The following is an 11,740-nucleotide window of genomic DNA, read 5'->3' on the forward strand; positions in this document are numbered from 1 at the left end:
TTACATTAGTCGTCTAGTTTCTAATATTCTATAAAAAGAGATGTGGTTTGTGTGTACAATGACTTGTTATGACAAAGGGAACTCATTATTTCCGACATTCGATTTTGGTAACAGATAAAAATATAAGGGTCTAACTTAACTAAACGACCTCCGTGGCGCAGTGGTTAAGGTGGTCACCACGCCACTACCATTGCGACGGGAGGTTGTTGGTTCGATTCCTGCATGGAACTGATATTTAAATTTGTGCGATCCACAAATAGTTGTTTCGGGTCTAGTGGTACTTTGTGTCCGATGTTTGTTCAAGTCCCTGAGACACAAGACCAATTCTTAGACCGGGAGTTTTATTATTATGAAAAAAAAACCATTCGCAAAATGGCCGTAAACAATTTAGAACCGATATTCGATTTATAATTGTCTATTGTCTTTCAGCTGATATTCTTCATCCACTTGATGACATACAGAAACTTTAAAAGCAGAATAAAATACAAAAATATATAGTTATGTAGTAATATGACAGAAAATCACACCGTTTGTCCCATTTTGAAATAAATAGCGAAAAACCCATAAAGAACTACGATACATTTACTTAAGCTAAAACATGAAAGTTGATCTGCATTAGAAACAACAAGCCGCGCTAATTCAATTAAAAAAAAACACAACTTTTTATTGAAATTCATAAAAAAACGAATATACAAGATAAATACGCAATTTGACATTAAAAAAAACTTAATTTTTGACTCCTTTCCTCTTACTTTTTAACCCTCATAATAAGTATTGTAAACACCTTCCGATATTTCCGCGAAAAACGTCTACAGGTTACTTATAAATTATCTTCAAAGTTAAAGGCTCAAATTTCTAATTTTATGATTAGGTACACAAAATATTATGTACAAAATTTCTCAAATAATAATATACACGTGGAATATTTAAATCATGGAAAATCACTCTCAAAACATGTGTTGTTCACTTACGTATTCTTTTTTATTACTGTTTCAAAGAATTAAGAAGGTATTTTTCATAGTCCTACATAAGTTCTATAAGATCTCTGAGTTTGTTAAGCAACCCCCGCGATAGGCAACCATATCGTGCGACTTTGGCTTTGAGTCCCGGGTTAAACAAAATATTTAAGATGAATAATTTTGCTTGGCTTTTAACTGACTCGTGAAACAACCTCGGCCCCTTTTACAGGTTAATAAACGTTCAAAAATATCTGTCATGAAAAGTACAATATCTTAAATTTGCAGGTCCTACTGTTAAAAAAACTAATTTCACTTATTCAGTAACCGAAGTTAACTCTAACCTCTCCAAAAACGCCATTTCCTATCTTACTCCAAAATTTAATAAGAAAAATTACAAACAAGAAAATGCTAAACAACATAAAATATGCTATATTTTCTATCATATTCTAAATGCAACAATAATATTATAAAACTAATATTAAACTTTCCATGACGCATTTCTCCCGCCATTGTACACTAGTCCTACACTCACATTATCAAGTGCTCGTACATTGTTTATAACCCCTCATTGTGATAATAACTACGCCAGATAACTGTCTATTGTAAAACTATTGTTAGTAGCCATACTTCAACTTAGTTTTATTCTAGCTGTTTGTAAATACGCTTATTTGACAGGATAGTGATTTGAAAAAAGAATATAAATTGTTTCTTAACTCATTGCTGAAGCGTGCCATAGATTAGATGATGTATTTTTTTTTTCTTTTTTGTAATTGACATAGAAGTGGTTAACATAGGTAAATAGTTTTTTTTTTCGAGAATGTTTTGTTATAAAAAAATATTTAATATGCGTTTTTCATTTAAGTGAGTTTTTATGTGTATTTAATGATTATTATTTTTAACCTGTTGTACAATTCATGAAATATTTTATGTTTTACATTTATAGCAGAAACTAATATTCTACTGAAGTACTTGCTAAACAAGTATTTCATACAATTCAGTCTATTTTTAGTCACATTTATAAAAGTTTCTACTTAGCTATCGATCAATCAGATGATCCATTTTTGTCAAATAGATACGCTTATACAAAAATAGCGATATATCAATCATTTATACATACTGTATTATGTTCTCTATATATTTAGCTATATGTTCGCAATTATCTCCACATAACATAAAAGCAGCCTTAGAAATAACAGATGATTCTTATCAGTGATGTCATTCATGAAGGTCAATTGTGTAACTATGATAACAACTCACTAGTTTGTAAAGAAAACGTCAGGTATAATTATGTATATTATGTATTTTATTTACTAAGGATGTCACATTTATGAAGTTGGTTTTAGGATTTTATGATCCAAAAATAATCATTTTTGTGACCCATCACTGTCCCACTGCTGGACAAAGGTCTCCTCATAAATCGAGAGAGGGGAGGCTAGACCTTGAGTGTAACATGCTGGCCAAGTGCGAGTTGAGGAATTTGCATACCACCTATGTGGTATGCGCAAACTTTGACAAGTAGGCTATCGCTGCTTTAAAAAAATACCTATAACTTTAGGAAACTGTCGGAGTTGAACAACTTCTGCATTTTCTTAAAAAAATAACTAAGGCTTGTCGAATATAATGAAATATGTACATTAAGTGGCAGAGTTAGTACTCAATAAAATATTATATTTCATCACTTTTTTATTTTCCTTAAACCTTGAAAACAAATATTAAGCCCAGTATTAGGAGTTATAAAAGAGAAATACGAGCAGCTTAAAAACTAATTAGTTTTAATTAAAAAACGATAGGTTATTGAACTTGAGTGTTATTACACGCGTTATCTTCGTTATCGCTTTTTGTCGGCATGACTGGTAGCAGCTACCATAGACTAGTAGCTGATGACAACGCAGTCTTTTCCCCATTATTCGTTATTGTTGAATTTAATCATTCGGTCCCGAATATGAATAGAACATTCCGGGGTATTTTCTATTGCAAAAATATATACTGGCATAAAATTACTAGACCTAAAGTTTGTCTTTCAAAATTATTTATGTTTATATTAACTACCTGCTAGCTAACATCAGACTTCGAGCTATGGGAATGAAAGAAAAACTGTAAACGCAAATAAAACAGCTGATTGCGAAAGTTTTCTATAAAGGATGTCCGAGGAAAGGATAAAGAATCCGATTTCAGATAACAAAGAAGGGCCTCGGGCGCCAGAGCCGAATCGGACTCCTTCGAGCGAATTTCGAAGCACTCACAACTCATGTGCATCCATTGCGCAACACCACCCACTACCCTAAAGTACCCTAGTAGTAGTACCCACCGGCCAGTACCTTAAAGGCTTTTAATCTAACCTAAATTTCAAAAAGTTGACCTACACGAGTCTTCTGCTTAGTTAGAAATTTAAAATGTAATATTCAACCAGTATACTAAGTTTTTTATAAACAAGCAAACGATATTTCAGTACCCAATTATTGACTTTATAATAATCTTTTGGACACGGCGCTTCATCATTATTCATCGCAAATCGCACAGCAATGTGGGTTTATTCGTATTAAGTTAATCTCTCCATTAGATAAATCAAACATTTATTCGACGCATCGTAAAATATATTTAACAATGGCTAATCCTTTCTTATCGTGGTATTTGTATTTCCTGAACATTGTACGCACTGACGAATTCGCGATAGGTATGTCGTAATGGTTTATACTTTTGTATTAACGGCTAAGTAAATAATATTGAGTCTTTTTAAAGTAGATATTCTTTCACTGGTAGCTATCGAGGCACGCCGAGAAAACGTTAACGATTTAAATACATGTCTGCAAGAGTGGCAGGAAATCGCTTAATATAGAGACCGGTGGAGGCGGTTTTTGGGAGACATTGGCACTACAATGGGACAGTATAGGTTAAAAATAACTATCGACAATCGGCTAGTTATCGATATAAGAAACTTATCAACGCCCCTAACGTATTCCGCGAGTAATATCTACATGTTCTAAATTAATAATTATTTTAATACCATAATTTGTGCCAATTTGACAAAAAAAGTTTTATACATAAAAATAAACTTATCTTATATTTATACACGTCTACTAACTTTGACGCTAAACTACGGTCTATAACTTGCGCTGAAACGTCAAGTCAAAGTGCAATGTACGATCGCCTTTAAACACGTCAAAAAGATTTTCTAGCATCTAAAAGATCAGGTGAGTTTGTTCAAAGAATGTTCTAGTTCAGAGAAACGCTCAATATTCATGTTTACCCACGCTACATTCATAGATGATGCACTCGATGCTGCCAGATACACTCAAGTTCACGGACGCACTGAACACGCAGCTTAACTAACACTGTGTGAATAACCCTTTAAATATAGGGTTGGTACTGTTAGGGAGATGATATTGCTTTAACGCAATTCTTTACCACTATCAGGCATCGAAAAGCCATCGAAAAGTTATGGATAAAATCTTATCAAAGCCTCTAGCAGGTGCCTTAGAAACTATTTTCTAATGAACAGATCTATGAATTGCAGGAGAGCTGTAATGAAAAAGTTAATTTTAAATATTTTATTCGCCAAATAAACAAAGTATAAAAGCCTTTAAAAAATTACCTATAATTGCCACCTGTACTGCTCGGATAAGTTGCTACACATCACTCCATATCTCGGCTCACCAATAGAAGGCCATTTAAAATCATACAATCGTTTGACAACCCTATTATCCATCCAACTCAATAACGTCAATTTGTATTTATTCGATGGAGATTAATATTTTTATTAGAGTTCAGTGACCCCAGGATCACGCACCTTGCTACATTTAAAATGTATCACACAAAGGGGATGCGTGTCTTCAAAAAACATACCTTATTTTGCAGGAGCGTTGACCTCTCTTTGAGAATACCTTTCCCATGAATATTTTAAAAGTATTATGCCTTTTGTGCGTTTGCAAATGAAGTATTCTGGAACATAACTTTTATTTTTAACCTACTTAAAAAATAAACAGGTTATCAATTCGATTGTTTGTTTTTATTTTTTGTATTTCTGTTGCGTTATTTATCCGTCAACTATGAACAGATTCGTGAAATTATTATTAGAAGACATTTTTTGTTCCGTTAAAGTATGATTTTGTTAATGTATGGTTTACTTGAAATAATATATTTTACAGCTTTCCGACACAAGCTTCAAACATGTTACTTCTTTTTCAAAAATAAACGCCCTAAACAACTGAAAAAAGAAGGGGGTGAAATTTGTCTTTTACAAATCGATTCAAACATCTCGATCGATACAAAAAAATATTTTTTTTATATTTAGGTTGGAGAAATAGGATCAAAAGTTAGACGGGATCAAAGCTACGCAAGTCACCTAGAATATTATTATACTTCTAATATCCGTATAGTATTCAAATACAGTCACATCTCACGTACGTTATAAATAGCATCAACGAATACAATAGATGTTTCAGGAAAATATCCAGGAAAAGTATTTCGAGAGAAAATTCTCTTGTAAAAGCTTTACAATGGCGGCCACGCGCATACAGAATGCATTTCTCGTGTCAAGGATACGTGATCCTTAAGAATAACATTTTCAAATTATATTTAAAATGCTATTTTGAGTTTTAACTCTAAAATTGTGGTGAAATTACTGGATAGATTTTGAGTAGGAACTATAAACCAATTATGAATGAGACAAGTTTCAAGTCGGCTGTGGTACTTCTACAAACATACAAACAACAACACAAGCTAGAAGTGACGTGAAAACACTTAGCCCACCGAAGTGACTTTTCAGTCACTGGGCCCACACCCAACTTATAATCTTTAACGGCCTCCATGGCGCAGTGGTTAAGATATTCGCCACGCCATTACCAGTGCGTCGGCAGGTCGAGTGCAATTCCTATACGAAACAAATATTCATGTGAACCACAAATACTTCGTGGTTGAAAAAATTACAATTCCTAAGTTTTAACACTATTTCGCTTTTCTCGCTTCGCTTTATTGTCGCGTCGCCTGACCTCCGCTTCGCTACCTATAACAATTCTTTACCTACATTACATTACCTACATCACTGCAAAATTGTACTAAACCACAGATTTTTATCTGCACATTTATATGGAAGCGAACAAAAAGGTCTGGTTTGTAAATAGTGGTTCGATCAAGTGATTTTATTGTGATTGTCAGTCGTTCGGTTAATGAAGTTGAAACTAGAAAGGGGACTGGCGGCCATTGAGACGTATAAAGAACTTTGTCAGCTCAATTGTAGTCTATCCTTGGTTAGGATTTTTTACCTTTATGTACCTACTTATTGAATTAGATTTTTTGTGGCAAAACGATAAGGCTCGCTATCTGATACATGGGACTCACGTTATAAGCGGCAAGATGTGTAATGTATATTCATACTCTTTTGCCTACAGCTTCATGTATAACTTGTGCGATATTAGGTATATAAATAATGTCAATTAAATTTTAGCCAATCGATCTTTAATGGATTTTGATGATATTGGATACATTTTTAATTTGTTTTTTTTTACCCCGATTTTATTTGAACGCAGATGAAAGTATGGACAGAGTTGATAGGTTTCATATCTTATTATTTTCATCTAAACAGTGGCCAAATTAGTGTCCCACCTCAAGGTGCCCGAAAAGACCTCTGTCCTAATAGCCGATGAGTAATCGTAAAAACAACCAATCTTCAAAACTCACTTTATTAAGGGAAACATAAAAGAAAATGACGTCTAGACTGAGGTCATCAAAATTCTGCCTACTGTCCGTGGTATTGCGCAACAAATTTAAGGCTTTATACTTAAAATCTAGCAATTGTTTTTATTTGCAAAACACCAAATACGCAGGCTAGCTATCGGTGCGCTGAAAAATAGGCTTACAAATATTATTACCGTAGAATAAAAACTTGACTTGAATTAAAAATATAAAAACAACCCCGACACAAGAACATAATTTCCTTTTAAAAGGTAAAAAAAAACTTAATATTTAAGTACCTAAGAATGTATTTACAATGTATAAAAAATACGTCGCGTTGAGGGATCTTGCTTGCATTTATTAAATTATTTGTGTTAGTTTAGGAGCAGTCCCTCAACGCGAAATCACCTTTATGTTATAGGTATGTTCGGGACACGTAGGGGAGAGTAACCTATATTGGACCACTTTTGACATCAGATGAAATAACATCGAATCCCTATAAGTTACAAAAATATAAACTATTTCATAAGATAACATGGTTAAACAGCTACATGATATCAGGGTATAAATATTGCAGCTTAGTTGCAACTAGTGAAAAAAAAGGATTTTGTGGAGGCTGTCCTTCGGTCCAAATAACGTAACTGGTACCCTAATTTGGACCACTAGGTACTTAAATCGTACCAAAGAAAACCTATTCAAGAAAAAGCAAAGCTATTTAATAAGAATATTGATTTATTTGTATCCTTCAGTATAATCAGCCTTAAAAAGGTACTGTTCTAATTAACCAGCCTTTTGGAATCACAATATTTAAGAAAATTAGCAACTTATATTAAAATAAACAATTTAAAGCTTCTCAACATATTAATTCAAAGTAAACAAAAATAGTTATCAAAAATCATATAACATAAACTAAAAATTAGGAACTTCTAACTGATTAGGAACATAACTATCTTTTTGTCTCATAAAACAGCTATCGAAAATCATATAATATAAACTAAACATTAGGAAATTCTAACTGAATAGGTAATACAATTATCTTTTTGCCTTATTTAATTGGAACAATGGTCACATATATCCGGATTAGAGTTACAATTCTCATGACGCCATCTGTAAAATATATATACACCATCAATTAAAAAATTATTCAAACTTTTCAATCGGTTACATAAACTGAACCGGTACAATTTAAGTAACTCGACATGGTACAATATAGGGAACAGTATAATTTTACAATAATTTTAAAAATAAAAAATAACCACTGCACATGAAGTGTCTATTAGCTATTGATCAAAAATAATACATATCGACGTTATTTTTTTCAGATTTCATTATATTATTATTCACCTTATTGAATGGAAAACTCCTTAGGCAAAACACGAAAAAATAACATGCACTCAGTTCAAAAAAGGTTTTATTTTGTCTAAGACGTTGTATCTGTCCGGCGTGCTAACAAAATGGAGGAGTGTTGGTGGCGCTTTAGTCGAGTGGTTTTATGTTGCCATTGTAAAATAATATTAATAATTAGTAGGAAATACAGACGTGGTACAATTTAGGAGCCGGTACAATATAGGTTACTCTCCCCTATATGTTCGGGTGTTATGATGCCACAGACAGACAGACAGACAGAAAGACAGACAGACAGAAGCGTTAAGTTATTGCTTATGTTTTCTTTCTAGTCCTGCGAGGCTGCTGCTGTTTCAAATATAACCCTGTATAGTCATCAATGTATAAGTATACATTAAAAGTAAAGTTTATTAGCCCTAATGATCATTTGCACTTTTTTTTCTTCTCACAACGACGAAACGGTTTAATGGTTTCCACGTTTATAGTTGAAACGACAATGTAAGGACCTTTAGTAATGATATTGTCGGGGAAACTGACTCCTCAATCACTCAGGATGTGAACAATTGCCGTAAAAGGTTTCCGAACTTCTCGTTGATCTGTGTAGGCCTTTAAAACTGCTGACTGAACGGAATAGTTTATGATGCTAATAATTTAATTTTGTTATTTTCATAATACTATTGAGGTTATTCAGTGCTCGAATTGAATTACTTATTAAGAAAAGTTCTATGTCGTAACGCGTAATTTAACGTTGGATGACTGTCGTCTCTAGCTGTTCCCATTATAAGGATTGTTTGTCGTCAAAAACTTTTATCGTTTAGTGACTGTCGTATCTAGCCGTCCCCACTGTCACGATAATCTGTCGTCACTGCAAAAAATGTCGTAGACGTCAGTTAGTCGTGTCGTTCTATATGTGAACACCTCCATTTAAACATATAAGCCACGACACTTAAAACTACACGATTATCTGTCGTCACGACATAGTGGGAACGCGCCCTAAGGTGTACGGTGTGTTGTATTGTGCACTAAAATAAATGCTTTTTCTTTCTTTCTTTCTAATTTGTTTTATTCTGTACCTAATAATGTGGTATAAGGTTTTCAGTTCCACAACGCTTATCAAGTGCAGGATGAAGATTTAGAGTGATATCAAAGCTAAATGGAATTTATATTTTTCTCTAATTGGATTGCATTTTAAATATTAAAAAACCCATTTCCATATAATTTATTAGGCGTTTTTACAGGTGGCGGATATAAAAGTTCTGACACCGCTCACGCCTATTCTCAATCTAAGGGACTCCATTACCAGAATGACGGCATTTTCTTTAAAAGAATCGCTATTTTCGCAGCCCACAGTTACAATACACGTGAAACGTAGTATTCCCAAACCGTCGATTAGGACAGCCCTCACAATAGAAGTACCATTTATCTCTTACTGGGTGTGTTGCACGCAATTCGGTACATAATTGATTGTAACGTACAAACAGCCTGGTTAATTAGGAAGAAATAAACTATGTTTTCGGCGTCGTAGAAATTGAGCCTTCGGCCACCCCTAGACGGTCAATATTACTGCACCATATTATTGACTATCTAGGTTTTATTTTGTACAATATTTTTGACTGCTTATATACAAAGTGATGTTCATTGTGATGGTTAGGAGAGCCGCAAATACCCCTGCCCTCCCCCTGGCGTAAGGGATGCATTTTTGCAAGTAAAAAAAAACGGAGCGGCATTAGACTTCAAGGACTGTAGAAAAGCACTCAAAACGAAGTCATTTGTTTCAGTGCAAATTTGAAACCATTTACACCTATTAAGAACATACAATCTCTGACTGCCTGAAGATTGCCTCAAAGATATGTAAGATTAAGTTATGAACTGATTACCAAACTTTGCAGAGCAACTTCAAACAAGATTTCAACCGGCTACTTTAGATTAAACAGCCGTTAAGGCGATTAAAATATCTCCGGGTTTGACCATTAAATACAAAATAACCAAAGGGAACAATATTTTGAAAACCTGAAAACTTTGTCGATCAATTGCGATGATTTAAAATCTAAAATCACTGAAACTTAACGATAATGAGATCAATTTTAAACCATCACTAAACTTAACTAACGATAATTTCAATTTTAAAACGATTTAGTTGTAAAGCCCTCTAAAGCGTGTTCATAAATTGGTTGAAGCTGCCACGTGGTAAACTTTTGAATATAAATCATGACATTACACATACAATGTTAAATGCTAACGAAATTCAATACAAGTTAATACATACACGAAAATATTGAGGGTTCACACCTATAACTTTGCTTTAAGAATGTTAATATCGTGGCTTTTGGCCGCGACTCCACTCACGATTACGATAGTTTAAGCTATTGGTGTGCCGCCTTAAGTACAAATTGCTGTAGCAAAAAGCAAACCGAACCCAAGGGTTCTCGCTTGACGGTCCTACTGATCGCCTTGCATTTCTTTGTAAGCTGACCTAAAAATCGTTAATTACAATGTAGTGTAGTTATTCAAGTGGTTTGATAGTACTTAATACAATACTGAAAAACTTCACCAAAATACGTTCAGTAGTTTTGGTGTGATTGAGTAACAATCATCCAACCGAACATTCAAATTATTTTTTTAATATAACAAGCTTTTGTAGTCCCACTGCTTTGCAAAGACCTCCCACTATTGTCTGTCTGCGGTGATATGACGTGTCTTCTCTGGGGTGAAGGTGTGAAGTTCGTCTCTCCGTCTTTTACGAGGCCCACGTTGTCGCCAACGACTATAACAATACTTTAGCCTAAGGGTCATCGACTCGACATTCGTGGGCTGCCCAATTCCACCAAATGTCTATATTAAATTTATTATTTTATTTTCAAATAAGTATGTACATATTTTTATTTACTATATACAACTTCTTAAGAGCTAGATAGTCTAACAGAAAGACTTTCCTATTGCATTTCAAACAAACACTACAATGACGGAGACAACATTTTTTTTTATCATAACCTACACATTTTTACAAAGATCTGGTGTGACCCTGAGCCCACCACGCTGGCCAAGAGGGGGTTGGGGACTTTGCATACAATCAAGAAAAGTTTTAAAGAGCTTTTAGGCATGCCAAATTTAATCACATTCCATAATTTCCTTTACAGTTAAATTAAAACAAATGATAATAACACAAGATCACATAAAACAAATATAAATTTTATCAACAACTGTCATCCCTAAAACATTTTTAAAATGTAGTAGCCAAAGTTAGGAGCCTGCCATGATTCAGCGTCGGAAACTAATCAAGTGCACGTGTCAATTTTTCACAGCCAAATACACGTGTGTTATAATATTAATATTTTTTTATATATTGCAACTATATATGTATTTGTACAAAGTTGTAGAGGTGAATTAACTTTGTCATCAAAATAGAGACGATTAGAAACATATGGATGATATTTTTCAAAGGCAGTTTCTTTGGCTGCGTATATTTATAGGTTCATTGCACTATATGTGTTTGAGGTAAAACTTAAACCAACATTAATTTAATGCATTGCGGCTTGGACGTTGGTATACTTACTATATATTTATGTTTAAGTTTGGCACAGAAAATAACATTACTTACTATTTACTACCTATTTTAGATAGCTGTATAAATAGGTTATCTAGTGAGCCTACACTCCTGCCCGTACTTCTTTCGACTCATCTTTAGGAACTATAACTAATAATTAATTTATACTTTAACGTATGGTTAATAGTTAAACAAAAGTTGTTCAAGCCGCTGATAATGCTTT

Source organism: Anticarsia gemmatalis, chromosome 8, assembly GCF_050436995.1.
Source record: "Anticarsia gemmatalis isolate Benzon Research Colony breed Stoneville strain chromosome 8, ilAntGemm2 primary, whole genome shotgun sequence".
NCBI classification, from domain to species: domain Eukaryota; kingdom Metazoa; phylum Arthropoda; class Insecta; order Lepidoptera; family Erebidae; genus Anticarsia; species Anticarsia gemmatalis.